The sequence below is a fragment of the Myotis lucifugus genome, unplaced genomic scaffold (genome assembly GCF_000147115.1).
Source record: "Myotis lucifugus unplaced genomic scaffold, Myoluc2.0 scaffold_60, whole genome shotgun sequence".
Classification (NCBI taxonomy): Eukaryota; Metazoa; Chordata; class Mammalia; order Chiroptera; family Vespertilionidae; genus Myotis; species Myotis lucifugus.
In genome coordinates this window covers 1,446,491-1,472,278 of record NW_005871108.1, presented here as the reverse complement: position 1 = coordinate 1,472,278, position 25,788 = coordinate 1,446,491, and the positions used below count along the sequence as shown (strand labels likewise).

Genomic DNA, 25,788 nt, shown 5'->3' with positions numbered 1-25,788 from the left:
AGCCATAACCTCCCCATCGGCCCTGCACTGAGTGTGACAGTGGTGGTGCCCCAACCCCCTGATCAGTCCTGCTCTGTGGTTGATAGAGGGTGGCGCCCCAACCCCCCCCCCCACGGTCCCTGCTCTGTGTGTGACGGGGTAGAGCCATAACCTCCCCATCGGCCCTCCCCTGAGTGTGACAGGGTGCGGCGCCCCAACCCCCTGATCCGCCCTGCTCTGTGTATGACAGGGGGCGGTGCCCCAACTCCCCTATCGGCCCTACTCTGTGAGTGACAGAGGGGAGCTCCCCAACCCCCTGATGGGCCCTGCTCTGTGCGTGACAGGGGGTGGCACCGCAACCTCCCCATTGACCCTGCCTTGAGTGTGACGGGGCGGTGCTCCAACCCCCCAATCGGCCCTACCCTGAGCGTGATGGGGGTGGCATCGCAACCTCCTGATCCGCCCTGCTCTGTGCATGACAGGGGGCGGTGCCCCAACTCCCCAATCGACCCTGCTCTGAGCCCGACCAGGGGCTGCACCTAGGGATTGGGCCTACCCTCTGCCACCCGGGAGCAGGCCTAAGCCAGCAGGTCGTTATCTCCCGAGGGGTCCCAGACTGCGAGAGGGCACAGGCCGGGCTGAGGGGCCCCCCCCTCCCCCCCTCCCCCCACCCCGAGTGCACAAATTTTTGTGCACCGGGCCTCTAGTTGTAATATAAAAGAAAAAGTGAAATTAGTTTAGAATAAATTACTATGTAAATATTTGAACAAAATACATAGGACACATTACAAAGTAGTTGGGAGGTTATGGTTTTGGTGGAATCACCATGAATCTGCGGGCTGAATCAGGAGCTCTGGTAACTCAAACACCACGACCTCATCATGGCAGTGATCCTCCAAAATGCGAGCAGTTCTAGGTAAAGTCCTGAACCAAACGTGACCCGGTCTGGTTCCAACTTATGTGGAGGTCACTTTCCTGGCATGGTCACTATACATTAAAACCAAGCAAATACACTCTACGCTGGGAAAGGCAAAATTATAGAGACAATAAAAAAAGGCAATGGTTGCCAAGGATTTGGGGAGGGAGGAGGGATGAATAGATGGAACATTTTTTGGGCAGTGGACTTTTGTGTGATACTGTAATGATAAATATAAGACATTATGCATTTTTAAAAAATATTTTTAATTGATTTCAGAGAGGAAGGAAGAGGGAGAGTGAGAAACATCAATGATGAGAGAATCATTGATCAGATGCCTCCTTCACGCCCCCCACTGGGGATTGAGCCTGCAACCCCTGGCCTATGTCCTGGCCAGGAATTAAACCGTGACCTCATGCTTCATAGGTCGACACTCAACCACCGAGCAACACTGGCCGGGCGCATTATGCATTTTTCAAAATCCATAGAGCTGTGCAACACCAAGAGTGAACCTTAATATAAACTATGGATTTTAGTTAATAATAATGAATCAGCATTTGTCCTTCATTTGTAACAAAGGTATCATAAGGTATTAGTAATAGGAAAAACTGTGTGTTGGGAAGAGGGAGTTTGAGGTACTCTGTCATTTCTGCATAATTTTTCTATAAACCTAAAACTGTTATAAAAAATAAAGTCTAGTAAAAATGAACAAAACAAAACCCCACACACATAGTGTTTGCGTGTGAAATAGAATTTGGTCCCAGGCTCAGATAATTAAAAACAGGGTTTCATCTATGCCAATTACTAAAGGGAACTATGAATGCCACACAGGACTTGGGACTCATTTGGGGGATGTCTGCACCCCTGCTCCCCTCCTGCTGTATGCCTGGGGCAATCACTGGGGACTGCCCAGCTCCTGGTGGTACTGCCCCACTTAGGATCTAGACCTTGCCCTCTGCCCCTTTACCATGAAGAACATCCTTCAGAACTCACAGCCACCTGCTTGCTGATCTTGGGTGACGGTGATGTGGTTGCTTGACTGAAAACTCTCCCCAGCCTCAGGAACCTCAAGGTGCCAGTGTGGACACGGCTCACCCTTCCATTTCCAGAATTCCTACTTCAAATCTGGACCCCAGTCACTTACTCATTGTGTGAACTTGAGTGAGTCAGTTCACTTCACTGGGCTTCAGTTTCCCCACTGGTGGGAAAGAGGGTGGTAATACTTGCCGCACTGAGTATATTTATTCATTCAGAAAATATCTATTGAGCACCTACTGTTTGTACTGGGGTTACAACAGTGAACAAAAGAGATAAACATCCCTGCCTTATTGAAACTCATGGTCTCATAAGGAGGATAGACAAAAGTCAAATAAATATATAAGATAATGTCAAGAATGAAGAGAAAGGGGGCAATCAGTTCAGGTCCCCTCCCTGCTGCAGAGAGCTTTTCTGTAATAAAAATTTTGCTTAAACAAGAAAAACAGGGTCACAGACAATAAGACAGTAGGGCAAGAGCTCCATAGTGAGTGTAGTCATGGAAGGCTTCCCAGAGGAGATGGCATTTGAAAGGAATCTGAAAGAGAGAAAGAGCAAGCCATGCAAGTGTGGAGTAAGAGCATTCCAGGCAGAAAGAACAGCAAATAACAAAACCTTGGTGTATCTGAGAAACAGCAAGGATGCCAGTGTGGCTGACAGGGAGTGTGTGAGAGGAGAGAGGAAGTTAGGACAGAGCAACTGTGTAAGGAATCTGGGTTTTATTCTAAGCATAGCAGGAGGAAACTTGAAGTTATTGAAGCCCTCCCATGTTGTGTGTACTTGCATGTGAAAAAGAAGACAGACACACTCTAAAGCAGTGATGGGGAACCTTTTGAGCTCGGCGTGTCAGCATTTTGAAAAACCCTAACTTAACTCTGGTGCCGTGTCACATATAGAAATTTTTTGATATTTGCAACCATAGTAAAACAAAGATTTATACTTTTGATATTTATTTTATATATTTAAATGCCATTTAACAAAGAAAAATCAACCAAAAAAATGAGTTCGCGTGTCACCTCTGACACGCGTGTCATAGGTTCGCCATCACTGCTCTAAAGCCATCCTTCTGTCCATGACCCTGGTCTGGGTCCTTTCAGTGGGAAGTGTCAAAAAGGGCTGGTGGTGGAAGCAGCAGTCAGGCTGTAGTTCCCATAAAGTGCCACCAGGTGACGACTCTAGGTTGTGTTACTAACTGGTGGATTATTGATTCCAGAGTGGTGGTTTCCAAACATCATCAGATCATCGAGAGGGCTTGTTAAAACACCAGTGGATGGACTCCACCTTCAGAAGGTCTGATCTGTAGTTCTGGGGTGGGGCCCAAGAATCTGCATTACCAACAAGTTCCAGGTGATGTTGATGCTGCTGGTGCAGGGACCCCACTGTAAAAGACCCCACGGTAGAAACACAGTTGGGTTATAACGGTGTCTGACCAAAATGCTCCATATCTTCCCATCATATTTAGAATTACATCTAGGTCTCTTGCAGACCCCTTCCCCCCATCCCCACCATGATTCAGGTCCTGCTTTCTTCCCTCAACTCATCTCCTGCCAGTTGCCAAACTATGGCCACAACGTTCCTTGAAGCCTCATCTTGCATCAGGACCTTTGCACATGCTGGACCTCCCACCTGGCATGCCTTTCCCCCAGCTTTTCCATTGGCTGGCATTCTCTCATTCCTCACGTCTCAGCTTGAATGTCACCTCTTTAGGGAGTCTTCTCCGGCCCCTCTCTGGGGCTGGCAGCCCTGCTCATGTTCATCCTGTTCTTTTCCTTCTTAGAGCTTGTGGTGATTTTTGATTATTTAGCCTCTATCTTAGTTAACCAATCATCTGTCTCCTGTTTAGACTTTAGGCCCTTGAAGGCAGTGACTATGTCTGTCTTGTTTTGTGCTTTACCCCAAATGCCCAGGACAGTGCTTGGCAGCAGGTAGACACCCAGAAAATAATGGTTGAATAAATGACAAAAAAAGATGAAGGGGTTAAGCAAACAAACAAAAAACCTCATTGACACAGACAACAATATGGTAATTGCCAGAGGGAAAAGGGGGTGGGGGAAGTAGAAGAGGGTATAGGGGGGCCCACCGGCTCTGGTTTAGCATTGACCTATGAATCAGGAGGTCCTGGTTCAATTCTCGGTCAGTGCACATTCCTGGGTTTGGGGCTCCATCCCCAGTAGGGGGCGTGCAGGAGGCAGCCGATCAATGATTTTCTCTCATCATTGATGTTTCTCTCTCTCCCTCTCCCTTCCTCTCTGAAATCAATTTAAAAAATTGTTTAAAAAAAAAGGAGGGTAAAGGGGGAATAAATAGAGATGGAAGGAGACTTGACTTGAGATGGTGAACACAATACAGTACACAGATGATGGATTATGGAATTGTACACCTGAAACCTATAAAATTTTATTAACTAATGTCAGTAGGTGAGCAGGGACTCCGTGGAAAGGAGACTTATGGATTGTGTGATGTGAGGCATCACCTCATCCTAGTCCCAGGCCTGAGCTCAGAGTGCTCTGGAAGGAAATCAAGATGAATAAGACCATGCTTGCAAATAGTTTTGCATTCTTTTTGTTTGTTTGTTTATTTGTTTTGCATTATTTTGAGTGTTCCTAGCTCCCTGTCCACCTCATTTGGTGAGCATAGGGATTGCTGCTCAGAGTTCTGGGTTGTTGGGCAGAGATGCTACCCAAATAACAAGCCAAGAGGCATTCAGCACTTTAAAGTTCTTCCACTTCCATGATTGCATTGCATTCTCAGGTTTAAAAAAAATCCCAAACTTGGAAATAAAACAAAAGGAGAACTGCATGTTCTTTGAGTAGCATTGTCCAACAGCCCCACTCCAGGGTTAGTTAACTAACTCTCTAGGGGGACAGATATTTGTTTGACTTGTCATTTCCTTACGTATTGGGGCCCAAACTCAGGAAAGTTATGGGCTCACTTGTAGATTTAAGTTGCAAATCATTTGTCTCCAGTAGAAAAGATCACCCCAAAGGTTACATTTGTTTGGTCCTGCAGGACATTAACCAGTTTCACTTTGCAATCCTGTTTCAGCATTTTGTCTTCCGTTAGCTATAAACCTTTCAGACTCTCTAACACTTTTAGGAGCAGCTTCACTGCTGACGGGGTAATAACCAATGAATCACATATGATTTTGGCATGTGCTCACTTCTTATTGGTATGAGAGCCATGTTTCTAACTTTCAGAAAATTAGCTTTTGGGACCAGCACCATCTTTGAGAGAGGGGCTGATGGTGTCTGTTGTCCACATGGGTCTAGTGAAGCTCAGAGAGGTAGAGTAATTGTCTCCACAGGCAGAAGCTGGGCCTTAACCCTTGGTTGGCCTGACCACAGAGCCCCAGCCACATCCAGGTGCCCTGTGCTATTCTGGGCACTTTACAAACTCATCCAAGTTAATTCTCACAACTCAACAAATCCAATAAAGTATTACTCTTTCAATGTTAGAGATGAGGAGTCTTAGGGGAAGAGCTGGAAATGAAGTCACCCAATGTCAGTGAACTCTTCAAAGGCTGATGTCAAGCATTTTGGAGTCAAATAGACCTGAGTTTCAACTCTGGCTCTCACTCTCCCTAGCTATGTGACCTCGGGCAAGTTGCTCACCTAATTCCTCTGCGCTGCATTTTAAGATAGGAATAAGAACCTATCCGATGTAGTAGCTGTTGCTAATGCTTACAAACAAATCTAGGCCTGCCCGGCCCCCTTCCCCAGTAGTGCTCAGTGCTGCCAGCCTGCCTCGTTTTGGAATCAGGAGGGGAAATGCAGTTGATCTTGTTTGGAATCTGGAGGAAAAGTGAGGTTGATCTGGCATTGGCCACTGCCAGGCTGGCTGGGATCAGAAGGATTCTGGGAGAATAGGCAAGTGCCTAGGAAAACCGGGGAGAGGTATTGCTAAACAGGAGTGGGGGGAGCTCAAAGGAGTCCGCAGGGCGGTAGGGTAGGTACAGGTATGGGGGCTGGACAAGGACTCCAGTCTGTCAGGCAGGAACAACAATAAAGCTTGGGCTTAGGGGAGGCAGCCTGAGCTTCCATATCTGTAAAATGGAATAGTAATGACTCTTCCCTGTTTGGGATTATTGTGAGGCCCCTGCGGGACGGTGGGTTTCGCTGGAAGTGTGCTGTTCTAGAGTGTTCTCTGGGACTTTACCCTTGTCTTAAAGTTAATGGACTCTTGACTGTGGCCTTTGTGAAACCTGAGGATGTTATCGATCACGTAATAAGGATGATGGCAAATAACATCTGCGATAGCTTAGGGCCACTGGGAGGTTGTCCTTCAGTTCTGGGCTCCTTGGGTCAGAAATAGCACAAATACATAGCCAAGGGTGGTTTAGGGCTTTGCAGTTTACAAAGACCTTCTGCATTATTGCATTGCACCCTTGTGCTGAGACAAATTCTGAGGCACAGAGAGGTTGAGTGACTTGCCTAAGGCTGCACAGCTAGCAAGTGGTAGAGCTGGATTTGGAGCACAAATAGCCTAGTTCCCCAGCTGATCTCTGAGTGGAGAGATGGGTCACACAGCAAACTGACCTGGGGAGGGACCTGAGGCTCCTCTGACCACACCTGCCTCTCCACTGTTCTCCACATCTGCTCCCTGGAAATTGCTGGAGGTGAGGGGAGTGGCTGGAGTGGGTGCTGAGCCTGAGGGGGAGGCTTTCTGGACCCAGGCCAGAAGGGTGGGGAGGGAGAGGATGAAGGAAGGTATCTAACTTCCCCCTAAGCAGCTGAGGGGAAAGACAAAGGCCCAAGGAGATGTTCTAGGGACCAGATGAGGAGGAATGGAAGGAACAGCTGTAAGGGGAGGAAATAAAATTGGGACAGGGCTAGGGGTGGTGTGGGGGCAGGCCAGTCTCTTACAGGTGGCAGGACCCTGAACGGAGTAGAGGTCTTTTTTTCTCAACAGATGCCCCACGTGCTAAGCAATCCTGAGGCCACTGAGGCAAGCCCAGGGTCCCTGTCCTTGGTGACTCACACATTTGAGCCCAGCTGAATGACCAGATGGACACTATCTGGAGCCTGCCTTCCTTCCTTCCTTCCTTCCTTCCTTCCTTCCTTCCTTCCTTCCTTCCTTCCTCCTTCCTTCCTTCCACAACTATCTATGGAGGGCTCACCATGTGCCAGGCTGGGCTCCCAGCAGGAAACAACGTCCCTCTTCAAGGAGCTGCCAATCTCACGGGGAGATGAACAAAACACAATGAACAAACCAGTGTACAATCTCACATGAGACTGTAAAGCCACTGAGGGGATGGTGAGTGGCTGGAGCAGAGCTGTTTCCTGAGGGTGGTCAAGGAGGACCTTTCTGAAGAGCTGACATTTCAGCAAAGAGCTGAAGGAAGTGAGGACGCAGCTGTGTGAGTCTGGAGAAGAGTGTTCCAGGCCGAGGAAATAGCCAGTGCAAAGGCCCTGTAGCAGGAGCCTGCCCAGCAAGGGGGAGGGCAAGAGGCCAGTGTGGATGGGCACAAGTGAGTGAAGTGAGTGATGGGAGATGGAGGGCAGACGGGAGAACATGGGCTGAGGCAGGGAGCGCCGGGGGCTTGTGCAGCTGCTGGTCATCCAGCATGGCAGCTTGGCCGACAATTGGGGCCACTAAATATGAAAGAAAATCTTGCATGCTTACTGCTAGTCTGGCATTATTCTAAGTGCTTGAGATTTGCTGTTCTTTGAATCCTCACTATAACTTTTAAGGTAGGTAGTTTTTTTCTTAATGTACTTGTCCATTGATATCTACACAGATGATCTCTTTTCCCCTTTTTTCTTTTTTATTGAGTCAAAATTTAATAACATAAATTAACCATTTAAAGTTGACAATTCAGTGGCATTTAGTGCATTCACGATGTACAACCACCACCTCTGTCTGGTTTCAAAACACTTTATCACCAAAAGAAAACCTCGTACCTATTAAAGGTAAGTAGTGTTTTCCCCTTATTTTACAGATGAACACGGCAGGTAGAGGCACTTGTCCCAGGTCACAGAGCCGGGAAGTGGAATAAGCTGGCTACAGTTCCTGCGTTCCCAGGTAAGGAGGGCATGCCTGCGCCCCTGCTGGGATTTTGTTTATGGAAGGGGTGGGGGGCATTTGAGGCCAGAAAAGAGGGAGCCATCTGGAAGGTGGAACAGTGACCCCCTGGAGGCAGGCTGAGTTCAAATCCCCTTTCTCCCACCTGCCAGCTGTGTGATCTTGAGCAAGACCCCTCTCCCTCCACCTTTCTTCTTTTCTGTGAAGGGGAGATAATATGAGCACCCACTTCATTGGGTGCTGGGGGAAGTGAGTTACCCATGAACAGTATGTGCTCAGTAAACAGCAGCCTGCGTTTGCTTTGCAGCATTCTGCTCCTGGAAATAAGTTTGGCAGGTGCCTAAATGCAACCTCACGTGTTGGGACTTACGAACCATCCAGAAGGAGGCACCCTCCATTACCAGAGAGAACACAGTCTAACTGGTAAGTGATGATAGATTCTTAAAGTTGAGAGCATGGTGCTAATTTTTAAAAACAATTGTATCAGGATGTTATTAACATAACATCAAAGGTACTTAAGGTTATCCATCTTAAGTGTGTCTCTTTCCATGGGTTTTGACAAATGTACACCCTGTGTAACCACCACCCAATCAGGACACAGATCATTTCCATCACTCCCAAATACCTGTGCCCCTCACCCACCAACCCATCTCCTGGGCCCAGGCCACCATTCATTTGATATCACTTGGTTTTGCCTCCTAGAATTTCATATAAATGGAATCAGACAGCATGTACTGTTTTGTGCCTGGCTTTTCATTAGTCTTAATGTCTCCGAGATTCACCCATGTTGTTGTATCAGTAGTTTGCTTCTTTTTATTGCCTAGGAGTATTCCCCAAATATTGCTTAAACACCTCCAATGGGTAATTTTTTATGTGGTGCAGAGTCTGCCTTCAGTACGTGTCCAGAAATCCTCTACCTTTCCTTCCTGATCCTTGGGTGCAGCTCCACCCATGCGAAGGAGAGCCCAGCTCTGAGTGGGTCCTGGGGGGGCGGGGTGGGCAGAAGAAGCTCTCACTCTTGGGGTGGACCACCCCAAAACAAACAAACCTCACTCTTGCCAGCCTTGATTACTCTTTTAGTAAAGCTCTGCCATCTTCTCTCCTCTGTGGACTCACTCCCAGAGCTGATGACGGCCAGGGGTGGGTATGGGCGTTTGAGGATATAAGTCCTGCCTAGGCTGCTACCCATTGTGTGATCCTCAGCCAGCCACATTCCCTCTCCAGTCTCAGTTTCCTCCTCCCTCAAATGGGAACGAATATGTCTGCCTCACCGGGCAGTTGAGAAGGCCCAATGAGATAATTTTGTCCATGGTTTAGAGAGGAGAAGAGGCCTCCAGGAAGAGGCAAGGATTTCATGCCATAGGTATTTATTGAGCATCTACTATGTGTCAGGCACTTGCTTGGTTTTGGGGATGTGATGGCAAACAAGAATATGACTGTTCTTGTTCTCAGAGCTTTAATGGTGGTGGGAGAACAGGAGACAGAGGAGGGTACCCCTGGCATAGGGCATGGCACACAAAAGGGTGTAGAGGTGGGATGGAGAGGAGGCATTAGCCAGAGTTCAGTCTGCGGTGGCTGGCAGAGCAGGGATGGGGAAGACGGAGAAGCCATCTCCTACCCTAAGCCATGGGAGAACATAGGGGAACCTCAGATGTCAAGTTCAGTTCAGGGCTCTTGCCCAGGCAAAGCTGGAATTCCCCTTGTAGAGGAGCAAGGAAGGAGCCCTTGCTACCAGGCTATGGGGGACCACCTTCCTGTTCCTGTCACCTAGCACTCGCTTGTCTGAGAGCCCCAGCCCCAGGCTTGAAACCTCCCCAGCAAGGACGTCCCTCCCCAAAGAGGCCAGGACCCTGGTAAAATGTCTGGGGTGCTCATGACAACATTTCTCATCTGGTCCCCAAATCAGTTCCTGCTTGGGAATCTCATTTCATTGAGTCCCCGGGGCCCAGTTCTCAGCCTCTAGGCTGGATTAGACCCTGCCCTGGCCTAGGAATTAATAAAAAACTCGTGTGTGTGTGTGTGTGTGTGTGTGTGTGTGTGTGTGTGTGTGAGAGAGAGAGAGAGAGAGAGAGAGAGAGAGAGAGAGAGGAGAGAGAATATATGTGAGAGATGAGTGTGTGAGAATGAGTGTGAGAGAGAATGAGTGTGAATACGTCAGTGTCGGTGAATGAGTGTGTGAGAATGAGTATGATTATTGTATGAGAGAATGAGTGAGAGATTAAGAAAGTGTGTATATGTGTGAAAGAGAATGAATGTGAGTGTGTGTGTATGGGAGTGAGTGGAGCATGAACGATCACTTCTGTCGGGACCAGGCAGCTGGACTAATGGTCCATTTCCCCCTGGTCTGGAGTCCCCCTCCTGGCCCCCAGCTGCCCTGATGGGCCAGGTCAGCCCCCCCTCCCCCCAGGAGCCCCCAGCCGCTCCCCATTCGGCTTTCCTTGTATTGTGCATGGCCTGGTTCCTCGAGGAAATGGGGCGGCTGTTTGGGTGCGGGGGCGGCCGCCAGCAGCCCCACCCCCTTCCCCCCATTGTCACTCCTGGCTTTGGCCCTTAGCCCCTGCTGCCGACACTAAAAATAGCCCTGCTCACAGGGAGACAGCCACACCCCTGAGTGGGCCTCCAGGCTTGGTGGAGGTCAAGATTGCCAGCACAGAGCTGTCCCAGGGGTGAGGGCCCCCACAAGAGACCCAGGTCAGAGCACATTGGGGCCTTCCTCCCCTCTCTAAGCCTCAGTTTCCTCATCTGTAAAACGGGGATAAGGATACCTCCTGCTGGGGTTGCTCTAGAGCAGCCGTGGGCAAACTACGGCCTGCGGGCCGGATCCGGCACATTTGAAATGAATAAAACTAAAAAAAAAAAGACCGTACCCTTTTATGTAATGATGTTTACTTTGAATTTATATTAGTTCACACAAACACTCCATCCATGCTTTTGTTCCGGCCCTCCGGTCCAGTTTAAGAACCCATTGTGGCCCTCGAGTCAAAAAGTTTGCCCACCCCTGCTCTAGAGTGAACAGGAGTGTGGCTGGGTCCTGAGTGCACTGTTCTTGTCCTGCCCGGAGGGTGGTGCTGCCTGAGTATTTGGAGAACCCGAGGAGAGAGGGCACAGACCTGGCTTCATCCTCACCCCTACCTTTAGTGGCTGCCAGGGGCTTCCGATTTCCTCCACCTGGGCGTCCAGAAGCGTCTGCAGGTTTATGGGTGAGCCCTGGCAGCTGCCTTCTCTCTGCGCCTCTGAGACCAGTGTGAGATCATGCTGTGAATTATGTGGCCGGCCTGGGACTCGAACCTGTGTTTGGAGCCTCTGAGGGCTGTTTTTTCCGCTTTAAGGGGCTGCCTCCATGCTGATGACTCTAAGGACTTCCTGGCTGGGATAACCCTGCCTTTTAGTCCACAAACACATGATTCATCAGAAAGGAAGATGCTGGGTAGTGGGCATTGAGTTCTGAACTGGGGGCTGGGCAGCTCCCCTGGAGCCTGTGTGTGTGAACAGCTGCCCTAAGATGCCACTGGTCTGGGCCTGCAGAGGAGTTACCAGCATGTCTGTGTGTCTACCGGCCTCTTTCTCACCTTCTTTCTTCCTTTGTTCTTTTTCTTTTTTTTTAGCAATGAAATATTTCAAACATGGGTTCCTTTATACATGTTCAGAGTCTCAGACTCTTAGAATTACTCTTCTCACATGTTTCTGTGATTGTCTGTGTTCCCCACTACTCCTGGATCCTGGGGCAGAGACTGAGACTTCATTATTATTTCGTGTGTCCCCCAAACAAATAAATACTCATGGTGGGAGTGTTCTCCCACACAAACCTTAATGTGCAGATTTGTCTCCACCCACATGGATTTTGGGATTTGTGGGGACACCTTGTCACCTAGTTTTGTCCTAAATCTTGTCCATTGGTTTTGGTTTGCAACCTAGTTGCTTTGTCTGTTTGGATGTGGGGATTTGGGAAGATTCAAAACCTGTTTCCCCTCAGGCACAGCCACCTTCCAGAATCTCGACTCTTCCTGAATATATACGTACATGGAAGAAAGGCAGAGCTGCAGGGATTGAGGGCGCTCAGGCCCTGGGGATGACCACTGTTATGGTTTAGGGCTCCCTGCATCAGGCGAACGTAGGCACCCGCCTGGTTCTTACACAGACACTGGTGTATCCTGCTTTTCTGACTGCTCTTAGCACTGTGTTTTGACATTGTTCCAAGTCAGTATACAGAGAACTTCCCCATTTAAAAATAAAAATGGCTGCATATAAAGAGGGGATTTTTAGCTTTTTGTGTCGTACACCCCTTTGACATCTGGTGACAGGTTGGACCCCCTTCTCATATTCCTTTTTTTAAGCACATAAAGTGCATGATTATATTTTAGGAAACCCACTATATTGAAATGCTATTACTGCAATAGGAACAAGGGTTAGTGATGCAGTAAAAGCTGAGTTCCTTTAATAGCACATAAAATAGACTGTGTGGATGCAGGGCCCGGGTCTTGGGGAGCATCAATGATTTGTGGAGGTGTCTGCAACCACTGTGTTATCATACAAAAGCGCCTTCAGCTTCTGTTGTGACAAGGCCACTGCTAACCCTGCTGTGGCTCATGATCCACATGCCTACTTGAAGGAAATGCTGAATTTCAGTTAGAGGCTGGTGACTATGAAGTTGTTATTTGTTCTATCCAAGTTCACAGAGTCCCTGAGTTTGGGACCCCAGGTCAAACCCTGCTAAAAAGTGTAGCTGTCCCTGTCCCTGCTTTTATTCAACTGGTCTCTTATTGAAAAGTCACCCTGTTGTAGCATTTCTCCAAATCTTGTCATTGCACAGAAGGGGAAACTGAGGTCCAGGCTGGTGAATGGGCTGGGGTAGCAGAGCCCGGAGCCCTGACTTCTGTCCCAGGTGCTTGCCCAGCTCTCCTCCCATTACCCCCCAGGCGGGAGGCAGGGAGCCAGCCTGCCTGCCAGGAGCAGGTTGGCAGCTGGTGTCCTGTCCTGAGAGTGACCCGGCCCCGCCTGCGCCCTGCACCCCACCCTGGCCGGCACAGCTGTGGATGTGACAGGAGGCTTGGCTCCGGTTCACCCAGGCACATTCCTGGCCCAGCCACAGTATTTTATTATTATTTTTTTTTGGTGACTCTTTCTCCCACACCTCCCACCTTTCCCCCCCTTTTCCTTAAAAATGCTCTGTCTCTCCCCAGAGGGTCCCTTTGGGCGGTGGCTCCTGGAGGGAAATGTGGCCTGGATTTCCTGGAACACGTGGAGCTGGAGTCCCAGTGCTGCAAGGAGGGAGCTGCTGGCAGCAGAGTGACACCCTGCCCCCCAACATAACTGGGTTCTCTGGAGCAAGTGGGTGAGCTGGAGCCTCCATATTCCCATTCCACTGGGCCTCTGAGCAGAGGCACCCCCCCCCCCCCCCGCTGTAGTGATGGGGGAGTGAGATGGGGCTCTGTGACCTTTGGGGCTCTGTGACCTTGGATAAGCCACATGTTCTCGCTGAGCTCTGGCTTCCTCCATCCTTAGAGGGGCCTGTGATCAGGACCTGCCAAGGCTGGTGGCCGGCCAGTCAGTGAGGAGCTGGCTGTGCTTGGGCTTTTCCGGAACCCAAAAGGCTGGTATCAGCAAGTGGGGTGTTTGGGGGGAGTTGAGGATGCAGGTTTGGGATGTAGTTGGGGCTGGAGGGAGACTGGAGACCTTTTCGGCCTTTCTTCATTCATTCATGTGACAAATACCTGTTGAGCACTTACCGTTGGGCAAGCACTGGGGCTTAGCTGTGAACAAGAAACCAAGTCCACGCTGCCTTCTTGGGCTCACAGACAAACAGCAGACAAATAAATGCTGCCTAGGTGGTCAGGCAGAGATGAGGCCTGTGGGGAAATACAAAGCGGGGTGCAAGGTCTCAGAGGGCCTCCTGTGGGGTTATGTGAGCAGAGGCATGAATGAAGCAGAGGGAGCAGTGTGTGCTGAAGGCTCCAAGGTGGGAGCGAGTGAGAGAAGGAAAGGCTGTGCGGAGTGGGAGATGAGCAGAGAGAGGCTGAGCCAAGGCAAGGACTTACCTTGACTCGAGGGAAGCCACAGAGGGCTCTGAGCGTGCAGTGACGCGGTCTGTAAAGTGAGCCACCAGGGGGTCCTGCAGGAGATGGGGATGTGGAGCACCAGCTGTGAGGCCAATCAGCTTGGAACCTGGCACAGCTCCTTGATGGCTCTTGGACCATGGGCAGGAGGCTTCCCTCTTCATCCCTCAGTTTCCTCCTCAGTAAGGTGGGGCTCAGAGCACTGGGTAGCTAAGAGGAAGGACCCGGAAGGGCACAGCTACCGCTCTCCATGGTGGGAGCTGCTCTTTCTGGGAGACTCCGTGGCGTGCAGCCAGTCTCTTGGGGGAGGCGCTGGTGGCAGAGCCACAGGCTGGTTTTGAGCCCGGGTGTGGGTATGGCTTTGGGCGAGGCTGCTCAGCTCTTTTAGACATGTGAGGTTATGTCCTGGGATGGGTATATCTCTCAGTTATCTGTAGTCCTCTTCCCTTTCTGGGTACAGAGCTGGATTTAGGGAGCCCCTGGGGCATGGGAAGGGGGCAAGAAACTACCCTGAGATGTGTGTGTGTGGGAGGAGGGGGGTCCTCCTGAGTTTCTCTGTGATTGGCAGGATGTCCTGCCAATCACTGACCCTTCCCCAGAGGAAGCTGGGACCCATCTGCTGTGCTCACTCACCTCTCTCTCTCCCCTGCCTTGAGCCTCAGTTTCCTCATCTGTGAGGTGGGTACAGCAAGTCTCAGCCCTTGCAGTGTGAGGAGGTTTGGGGAAGCAGCGGTTTGTCGTGCATGAGGTGCTTAGACAGGACCCCTCTGTTGAGGTGGGAGCCCACCGGCTTGGGCGCTGTGCTGAGCACCCCCATGCATTATCGGAAAGCCAGTGGGATGGTGTCACTCTTTGCTCCGACATCCAGGCCTTTGCGTTGCCTCCCTGGGCCCTTTCCCCTTGGCCTAGTCAACTTCCACTCCCTGTTTAACTCAGTTTAGCTGCCTCTTCCTAGAGGAAGCCCACATCAATCTGCAGCCTAGGGTCCAGTGTTGCCTGGCCATAATGGTGCTGCCTGCTCTCCTGTGACACCTGTCACTGGTGTGATTTCATGCCCTGGGGCAATTGCCTGGATATTGACTCTCTCCATGTTATAACTGTGTTCCACGAGGGCAGGGACATTGTATCCACACCATCCAACACAGCCAGCGCCTGCACATAGCAGATGCTCAATAAATGCGCATAAACGGAGGGACAGAATCCGCTTGACAATCTTCTTGACAAGCAGAGGAAGGAGGTGGTATTATTCCCTGTTTACAGATAAAGTGCAGGGAAGTTAAGTAACATGCCCCAAGGCCAGACAGCATCAGATGGTGTCTGTCTTGTCTGGGGATATCTCCCTGCCAGCAGGGCCCAGAAGGTAGGCAGATGGGGTTATGTGAAGAGGAAATAGGACCATTTGGACAGGGAGGGGGTAGTAGGGTGAGCCCCACCCATCCGTGTTTTCTCCTCGAGGATGGTGGTTTGTGGCTGTTTTCCTCAAGGGCGACTCAGGTGACCTTCAGGTTGGGGCCCTGCCGAGGTCCCAGGGGCTGGCTGGGTGGAGGGCCCGGTCTGGCTCAGGCTGCTTTTCTCGCCCCTTTGCCGCCTGCTGGCTTCAAGCACAGATTACAACTTCCCCTTCTCCGCTGTCTTACGCAGGCCACCTCCGGCTGGCCATTGTCTCATTGTTTGCTGAGGGAAGCTCCAGGAGGAAATTAACCTGCTGCTCACCCCAAGCAGGGAGTTTCACCCCCAGTCCCTACTGGGAATGCCTGGGGGCTGGTCAGTAAGGGGTTGGGGGCAGGTAGCAGACAATACAACAGGCAGCTTTGAAAGGAGTGAGCTCCCAGGCAGGGAAAAATGCAAGCAGAGGCTACATTCTCTGGCAAACATTTATGAAACATTTATCATGGGCCAGGCTGTGTGTCAGGAGCTGAAGATACAGATGTGAGACAGAGATCTGAAGGACCCTGTAGCCGATGAGATGTGCTGTGCAGGGGCCTCAAAGTCAAATGCTTCTGGGGGCCAGGCAGGTAACAGAAATCTGAAGGCATGTGAGCAATAGGGAGTGGTGGGGCCTAGGACAAAATGAAAACTGCATGAGCCTCCTAAAGGCCTTTAGATTTCAATTTCATTTTAACAAGATGCTAATGGAACCAAATAAATCCACACAGACTGATGCATCCTGTAGACTTCTAGTCCAGACCTTTAGAAGGGAATTCTTATTTGGGGTAAAACTGGATCATTGCTTGTTATTGGTCCCACTCCTCATTCCCTCAACCCACTGCTAACTTTAGCTGGAGCTACTGTGGATACTTCCAGCACACAGACAGCATCTCATTTCAAGTGCCTGGCAGTCTTTTGGCTTCTCTGAAACCTTGAGAACTCTCTCAACCAGGATCCACCCTGGGAAAACCTTAATCCCTGGAGAATAGGAGTTGGTGGATAAGTTTCTCAGCCTTTTATCCATTGGTAGCTAGGGAGTCTGAATGAGATAGGGCACTAAGTCCTGGCCAGGTAGTTCAGTTGGTTAGCACATCATCCTGATATGCCAAGGTTGTGGGTTCTATCCCTGGTTAGGGCACAGATAAGGATCAACCAATGAATGCATAGTTGTGAGTGGAACAACAAATTGATCTCTCTCTCTCTCATCAATCAATCAGTTTTTAGAAAAGATAGGGCACTGGTTGGCATATTGGAACTGGCTCGGTAACTTACCTTTATTGCCTTTCCTCCCTTTCCTTTTCCCGCTCTCTCAGATTCCTCTGGCTTCCTGGGCTACTAGTACCCAAATCCTGGTCTCAGGCTCTACTTTTAGGAGAACCCAAACTAAGACAATCTCTAATGTTCTTTCTGAATAGAGTTTATGATTCTAACCTTATATGATTCTTAGACTGAATATATTAACTCTGTGATGACAAGGTTTCATAAGTTAACCCATATGTGGTTCCAGAATTCTAATATGGCCAAAACACACCTATCAGCCATGACTCAAATATGCAAGAAATGTAACATTCCATTTTTTATAACTGAATTTTGCTTCTCCTGAGCTCCTATTTTTCCTGATGCCAGAAAAGGCAAAATTCAATCAAATCTAGAAAAACAAAACAAAACAAAACAACCCAGTCATTTCAGATTTGAACATGACTGAATGAGTCAAGCTTTCCCCTTCCTCCCTTTTTTTCTGGGTTTTTAGTCCTGGATGGTGGGGACATCTTAGTATTGGTTGGGGGAAGGGAGAGGAGTCTGTGACTGGTATTTGTCAAGCTGCAGCACCCATCTGGTCCTCCAGCATGTCTCCCCACATTGGCATCCACTGGGAAAAGCCCCACCCAAGTCTATACTTTGACCTCTAGGGTCTTGAACCATTAATTGTAAGTAGGGTCACATCCACACTGTTTTCAGTCACCTGGGACAAGACTCAAAGATTTTTTAAATCTCACTAGGCTCTAGGATGTGAATTCACTTAAATATTGTGATGTCTGTTATGAAGGAAAAAGTAGGGTAGCAGAGAATGCCTCTTTGAGGAGTCTTAATTTAAGACAAAACTAAGAGTCTAAGGAAGCCACCAAAAGACTTAGCAGGAATGGGAGGTGTCTAAGTTGTAGTTGTAGCTGTAAAATATTTGTAACACTGAAGGCATCTCCTGTGTTTGTCAGTGAACCTTACCTTTCCCCATTTGTTAGTGGCCTCCCTTACCTTATAAAGGACAGAAATGGAAGAAATTACTTTCTGAGTTCTGAAGGCCAAAGCTTTTGGTTTGCAAAGTCATGAAAATTTAGTCAAAGCCCTGAGTAATTTGAGGGTATACAATTTCTGCCATAGCTAGTAGAGTAAGAAGAATAAATGAGTCAAATTAGTTTTTCCTGTTTAGGAAATGAGATAAAGATTATCTGGGGATAAGGGAAGTGTAGCAGAGATATTTAGTAGTCATGCAATGATCTGACTTCCCCTTCTGTAGCTGCAGATGGCCACACAACTGAAGACTACATTTCCCAATCTCCCTTGCAGTTATATGTGGCCACATGACCAGGTTCTGACAAAGGATGTGTATATAAACCCAATGGTGTGCAATTTATGGGTCATGTATTTAAAGAAAAAAGGGACATTCTTTTTTTTGAGGTGGGGAGGGTTAATCCTCACCCAAGGCTATTTTTCCATTGATTTTTAGGGAGAGTAGAAGAGAGAGGGAACGACAAAGAGAAATATTGATGTAAGAGAAACACATTGATTGGTTGCCGCCTGCAAGAACCTCTGCCAGGGCCCAGGCCTGGGAGAAGCCTGCAACCAAGGTACATGCCCTTGACCGGAATTGAACCTGGGACTCTTTGGTCCACAGGCCGGCGCTCAATCCACTGAGCCAAACTGGCTAGGGTGGGACATTCTTTAAATGGCAGAAATTCTCCCCTTCCTGCCAGCTAGAATTTGACATGGTGGTAGAGGCTTGGGAAGCCATCTAAGTCCACAAGCTACATGTGAAGGATGTCAGAGCAACAAAATGGAAAAAGCCTCGGTTTCTGACACCATGGGACTATATCAGGCTGGATTCCTTACCCTCTACTGGTTAGTGAGAGAAATCAACTTCTATCTTACTTAGAACACAGTTAGTCTGGCCTGTGTTACAAGAATTGAATTAGCATCCCAAGTAATACAGAGGGTCAGATATAGGAAGCTATGGAGCATGTAGATACTGATGTGTGACCCTGAAGAGAGAATACAGAAACCTTGGACAATCTTGAGGGATTGGAGAGCAAGACCCAGGGCCTTACTCCAGGTCAAACCTAAGGAACCTACAAACCTAGATGTCCGAGTGGGTGTGCAGGCCCCTGGACCAGGAACCTTTCTGCACACATAAGGAAGTGTGTGTGTGTGTGTGTGTGTGTGTGTGTGTTGGGGGGGCGGGGGGAGAGGAATAATGGTGACCTGAGGGGAATAAAGAGAAAGAAGGCACTTGGAAGTGACCAAGGTTAAGTTTCTACTACCCAGTTGAATGGAGGCTATTTATTCTGGGTGTGGGCTGACAGTTATATCTGCTTCACATTTTTAAATTATTATTATTCCTAGCACCAGTCCAGCAGTTCCACAATTTCATCAGTAAATTTTTGCTGAGCACCAAGGCTCAAGGCTCAGGTTCAGATCCCAGCCCAGCCTCCAAATGGCCTTGAGCATTTTGTATCCCTTTTCTGAGCCCTGGTGATCTCACTGGGACCCTGAAGGGGTTGAACTTCAGGATGTCCATGGTGCCTCTTTCTGCACTGATATTCTGTGGTTCTTCCTGGTCTATGACACAGAAGGGAGTTCAGGAAAAGCGTGATAAAGCATCTCTATTCCAATCTGGAGAGACGAGACACAGATACACGGGCATACACACTTAAACAAATATGGATAACCCAATATCACAGTAGCCAAGAGGAAATATGACATTAAGATTTAAGATGCAGACTTTGGGATTGAACAGACCAACGTTACATCCCCATCTTCATCACTGACTAGCTGGTGATCTTGGTCAAGTCACTGTACATCTCTGAGTCTTGACTTCCTCACCTTTAAGATGAGGATAACCATAACTACCTTGAGGGCTATTGTTATCACCACCATGCATTCACCACCAAACCACTATTATGTTTGTTTTGCTGAAGATTGTGAATCATGGTAGGAACCAAGTGAAAGGCAGAGGAGGGCAGGCTAGCAGGTCTCAAGTGTGGAATAGAGAGATCCCTGAGGGCCAGCGTGTGGAGAGGCTCTTGGATGAGGCAAGCCACGAATGGTGCAGGGACGTGTAAAACTGTTAGCAGAGAGGAGGAGGTACCACTAGAGGAAGAAGGAGAAAACTGACAAAGAAGCAAAGCGGAGTCAGGCTTGGGAAGATCGCTTCCTTCCCGGAGCCTTATTTTCCTCATGTGTAAGGTGTGCATAACAAGACCAGCCTTGCAGTGTTGTTGCAGTGAGTACTTGAGATGACATAAGTCAAGCACATGTGAAGATGCCTGGCTCTGGAACCTCATCAAATATCAGTGTCAGTTCTTTCCCTAGAGAGTGGACTCACAAAATATCAGGGCTAGAAGGATCCTCAAAGAATATCTAGAGTAACACACACATCTATTCACGACTGTTCACATATCATCCATCAATCTATCCAGCTATTACCTATCCATTTTTCTTACATTAATTTAAACAGCAACAATTCATTCATCATTCATTCACCATCCATCTAGCCAAATGTCCATTCATTCTTCACCCATCATCTCTTCCTTATCCATCATCATGCATTCACCACCAAACCACTATCCATCTACCTATCATCTATTCTATATTCATCCCTCATCAATCTATTTATAATCCATACATCCATTCAGCAGGCCACTCACCCAGCCATCATTATTCCATCTATCTATTTGTTATCTATCCATCATTCATCTGTCTACCATTCACTAGTCATTAATAGCCATTTACCATCTTGTCTGCATTCATTAATCTTTATCCTTTCATTCTTCATGCATCTATCCATCTATTTATCACTCATCCATCCATCCATTCATCCAACATATATTCCTCATTCATTTTTTTCATATCTATCATTCACAAACCAATCATCAATTCACCGATTTCTTCATTCATTCCTCTTCCATTCACTGTCCATCCCTCATTCACCTTTTCCCTAAATATCTATCATTTATTAGCCACGTCTATCATTGTCTATGCATCTGACATCTATCTAAATAACCACATACAATTCATCTAACCATTTTATCATCTGTCTATAAGTATCAATCCAGTCATTCATTCATGTGCTTCATATCACCTGCTATGTAAACTACTAGGGATACAGACTAAATAAATTACAATGTGTCCTCAAGTGGTTCAGAGTCTAGTAGGGAAAGACAGACAAGCCAAGGGTTATACACAGGTGATGGCTGCTATAATAGAGGAATGATTGCATCATGTACCGTGGGGGAGAACACAGAGAAAAGAGCCACCACCTACCTGAGGGAATCAGGGGAAGGTTCACAAAGGGGTGGCAGTTGAGCTGGCTCTAGAGGGATGAGGAGAAGTTCACTGGTGTTTTTGTGGGGGGAAAACTGAGTCCTAAGATGGGGAAGTGACTGTGCACAACCATACTGAGAGTTAGCAACGGGGCAGAGACTTGCAACCAGGCCTCCAGCCTCTTGGACTAGCCCCGTTTCCATTTCCCAAATCTGGGAGGACATGTAAGCCAAAGAACCCACCTCGAAGCTGTGGAAGAATGCTGCTGCTGCTGCTGCTGCTGCTGCTGCAGGATCTGGCTGTAGACTGAGTAGAGCAGGGGATTCTTCTAGACTATGGCTCTCCATTCAGGGGGAGGTGACAGCAGAAGCCCTAGGACTGGCATGGATTTGACAAAGGGAAGGAGAGACTGGCCTTGGGAGGTGGGAAGAAAGATAGGGAAGGGGTGAGGTGAGGAACACTTAGGTTTAGCTTCTTAGGTAACATTGGATCAAAAGAGAGACCCCTAAGATGTCCTTGTCACCTTTACTCAGGTAATTAATATTGTTACTACTCTAGCAGCCACGTTTTATTGAGCATTGACTATGTGTTAAACACTGTCTGTAAGCCTTCCATGCATTACCTCATATTGCCCCGCCCCCCAGAAACCCAAGTAGTTACTACTTTTATCCCCATTTTCCAGATGAGGAAAATGAGCTTCTGTGAGGTTAAGCTGGGACTTAAATATAGTTCATGTGGCAATAAATTCTACATCTTTTTCATGCCTTTCTCTCATTATTCGTTGGGCATGGTATATGGTTATGCTAGTCACCGAGCATGGAGCATGAGTAGGGAAGGAGGAGAGGCAGCAGAAAAGAGAGAATCGTACATGACTTAGATACATTTATTCATTTAGTAAGTTGTATTCTCCATCACAGTAGAGATTTTTTTCTGTGTCCCAGACTCTTAAACAGTGCCTGGCACATAGTAGGCACTCAAAAAAGTTTGCTCTTGCTTAAATTCTATTGCAAAGAAAATGGGTGACCAATTAAAAAAATATATAGGTTCACATATTCTAACACAAATCCAAAGTAATAATAGCACAAAGAAGATAGAATTTTATTTTTCTCAAGTTTGGGTGTAAATCATTCAGAACTAGCATGATACAGTTGGGGTCCCAGGCTTCTTCTTTCTTATAGTTCTGCCATCTCTAGGGTGTTGCCCTGGTCAGATGACTCCCCCATGTCTACACCGCAGCCTGTGAGCAGGGGGAAAGGCAAGGGGCAGCCATGAATTAAAAGATGCTCACATCACTTCTGTCCACATACCACTGGTCAGAATTTAGTCACATAGCTATAACTAGATGCAAGGGGGAGGCTGGGAAATGTAGTCTTTATTCTATGTGGCTAAGTGTTTGGATAAAAGTCAGAAGTTTTATTTCTAAAGGAGAGTGGAGAATGGATATGAGAGGCAACGAGTGGTCTCTGGCACAGACGAGAAGATGTGTGGGCACCAGTAGTGTCCACAGTGTGAAGACTCCATAGGGAAAGATAGCCTCTCTCCCACTAGACTGCAAGTTCCCTGAGGGCAGGGGGTTATTTTAATTACCCCGATGTCCCTGGCAGCTTCTAGCTCAGACTTACAGAGAGGACCTCTCAGACTGATGATTTGATGGAATCAGAACAAGTGGGTGAGAGGGCTTTTGCTGGTGATGACCAAAGCGGAGAGGATTAAAGGTCAGGCCGGGCCTCTGGGAGGCAGCCAGCTTCACTGGAGAGACACAGGAAGGTGACTGGCAAGAGGGCTGGACTGGGTAAAGGGGCATAGAGGAGCCTTGAAAGGCGGGAGCAGCATGGAGGTGGGGGGGGGGGAGGATGGCTTAGTAACCACAGCTCTTCCCTCAGGGGATGCTCAATAGCCCACTCTTATCTCATTGGTGAGGATAAATGGTGCCTAAAGTTGGGGGGGATGGGGAGGTGTTTGTTTGGAACACCATGGTCCCATTCCTGTCAGAGAAAACCATCAGTGGTTTCCCTTCCTTCCTTCCTTCCTTCCTTCCTTCCTTCCTTCCTTCCTTCCTTCCTTCCTTCCGTCCTTGCTTCCTACCTTGCTTCCTGCATCCCTCCCTCCCTACTTCCTTCCCTTCCTTCCTCCCTGCCTTCCTCCGCTCCTACCCTTCCTTCCTCCCTCCTTTTTTCTTTCCCTCCTTCATTCCCTCCCTCCCTCCCTTCCTTCCTTCCCTCCCTCCTTACTTCCTCCCCTCCCTCCCTCCCTCCCTCCCTCCCTCCCTCCTTCCTTTCTTCCCTTCCTTTCCTCCCTCCCTCCCTCCTTCCCTCCCTCTTTCCCTCTCTCTTCCCTTCTTTTCCTTCCTCTCTCTCTTCCTTCCACCTTTCATCTTCTCTCTCTCTCTCTCTCTCTCTCTCTCTCTCTCTCTCTCTCTCTCCTTCCTCCTCTAATTATTCAATCTGTCCCAGAAATAATTTGAGTCCTTTTTCCAGAAAGGATTTCATCTTGTACTGGGGGCTTCAAAGACGTGTCCAGGTCTGTTCTAAACTGGGCAGCACATAGCCCACTCCCTCTCTCTCTCCTATATCATAAAAGGTTAATATGCAAATCGACCGAAAGGTGGAATGATTGGAATGCCTGCAGCCCTTCCCCCTGGCCAGCCCCGCCCCTGAGCGGGCATCTGGACCCTGATCAGGGGGTGGGGCTGGCCAGCAAACCGCCCACGGACCCTCGCCCCAGCTGGCCCTGTCCACGACCCCTCGCCCCAGCTGGCCCGCCCCTGATGGCCCCCATCAGGGTGGGCCAGCTGGACCCCACCAGTGCATGAATTTGTGCACCGGGCCTCTAAAATAAATAAATAAATAAATAAATAAATAAATATATATATAATATGCAGCTGCTCAGAGGGTGGGTCCACAGCTGCTTGACTGACCGGGATGAGCGGTGCTCCCACAGCTGGCTGATCCCCGCAGGTCACGCCCCCCACCAGTGCATGAATCCATGCATTGGGCCTCTAGTATATATATGTGTGTGTGTGTGTGTGTGTGTGTGTGTGTGTGTGTGTGTATACATGTGTATATATACATGCGAACAATCTACATACATACATATGTATGTATAATCATATATGTCAGGAGTTATCATGCTAGTCTCAGGAGGCACAGTGGCAAGCAAGTCAGACAAGGTCCTTGCCCTCAGGAAGCTTATGGTCAATAGAGACAGATGATACAAAAATAAATGCATGAATAACTATAATTACTAAATCATTAAATCAGCCCTACAAAGAAGCACAGGATGCTCTGAGAGCATATTCAGTATTAATTCCAGCATTCATTACTCCAGTATTTAACAAGAGAGATGATAGAAGATCATTTTTCAAGAGTAAAATCATGCCTCTTGTTCAAATATAAAATGAACACGTGTCAGAGTTTTTATTAAAATCATTAACTTATGAGGGAATTACACAGACACACACACACACAATGAAGAATGCTGAAATTAATTTGCTAAAGATGCAAAATGATTTTCTTTCAAGAGGACCGGGGGTGGGGGGAATCACTTGCACCTCAAGCAGATAAAATGTATTTGCATCTCTATGGACAAGAATTACTTGTATTGCTATCAGCCTTGTTACAATCTACAGAGATGTATGATGCATCGAAGATAAAGGCATAATTTCCCGGCTTTTGTGGCTCAGTGGTTGAGCATCAACCTATGAACAGTTTGATTCCTGGCCAGGGTTTCAGACTGGATCCTCAGTGTGGGGTGTGCAGGAGGCAGCCGATTAATGATTTTTCTCTCATCATTTCTATCTCTCTCTCCCTCTCCCTTACTCTCTGAAATCAATAAGCAATATATATTAGAAATGCATGATTGCCACAGAATCAGATGACCTGAGATGTGGTGATGACAAGGTATAGCATTCCATAGGATATCCGGTGATCTTTGTGGGCTTTTTTTCTATTTCAAGTCTTCTATAATTTTCCCTGATATGAGTCAGACCTGTGCTAGGTATTGGTAACACAGAGGTAAGCCATACAGACACAGTATCTCCCTCAGGGGAAAGGTTATAATGTTGCCTTATGTTCTAATAGTGGGGTGGAGGGCTGGGGAACACACAATTTCTGGAAGCCAAACTGAGTCTTTGCCATTTTTGTCTAAAATCAGATTATAAAAGCACTTTGTACCCTGAGAAAAACCAGGGCTCTTCTGTCTAGCTCTAAATCCCCAAATAAATGAAGTCTTGGGCCTTTCCTGTGAGTTACTCACTCCCTAACAAAAACGACTTTATTTCATGTCTGCAAAACCCCATCTGAAAACATGTGATTACCTTTGCAGATATAAAACTCAGGTGAGAAAATTGCTGTCTCTCTTACCTTGGACAGGCGAACCCTCGGTAATTTTTCCCCTCAAAGTATCTGTTATAGTTTTCATTTGGTGATTTATTGTTCTGAAACCCGGATCCTCTTGTGAAACTTCTTTTTAGGTAAATTTTTGTTTGATTTCTAAATGCTTTTGTCTCTGAATTTTCTTTGAGACAACACACAACAACAGCAGCAACCAAAATGATTACAGATTGTTGTAAGTGCCATGAAATCAGTAAGTGTAGTGATACAATAAACTTGGGAAGAGAGAATTGCTTTAGATTAGGGGTCAGCAAACTTTGTAAGGGACCAGACAGTAAGTATCTTAGGCTTTGAGGGATATCTAGTCCCTGTCACCACTCTCAGCTCTGCCATTGTGGGAAAGCAACCATAATAGAGGCAATATGGAAATGAATGGGCATGGCTGTGTTCCAATAAAACTTTATTTATAAAAACAGGTGGTAGGCTA

The 25,788-nt window shown here is 47.8% G+C and overlaps 1 long non-coding RNA gene across 1 annotated transcript in view; it reads left to right on the top strand.

Moving 5' to 3' along the window:
* Window positions 1-25,788, top strand: part of LOC106697281 — a 42,877-nt gene that overhangs the window by 13,535 nt on the left and 3,554 nt on the right. The window contains exons 2-4 of the long non-coding RNA XR_001348353.2: window positions 7,869-7,951; window positions 8,259-8,374; window positions 13,132-13,283. This is a non-coding gene — a long non-coding RNA (uncharacterized LOC106697281). The remainder of the gene's footprint in view (window positions 1-7,868; window positions 7,952-8,258; window positions 8,375-13,131; window positions 13,284-25,788) is intronic.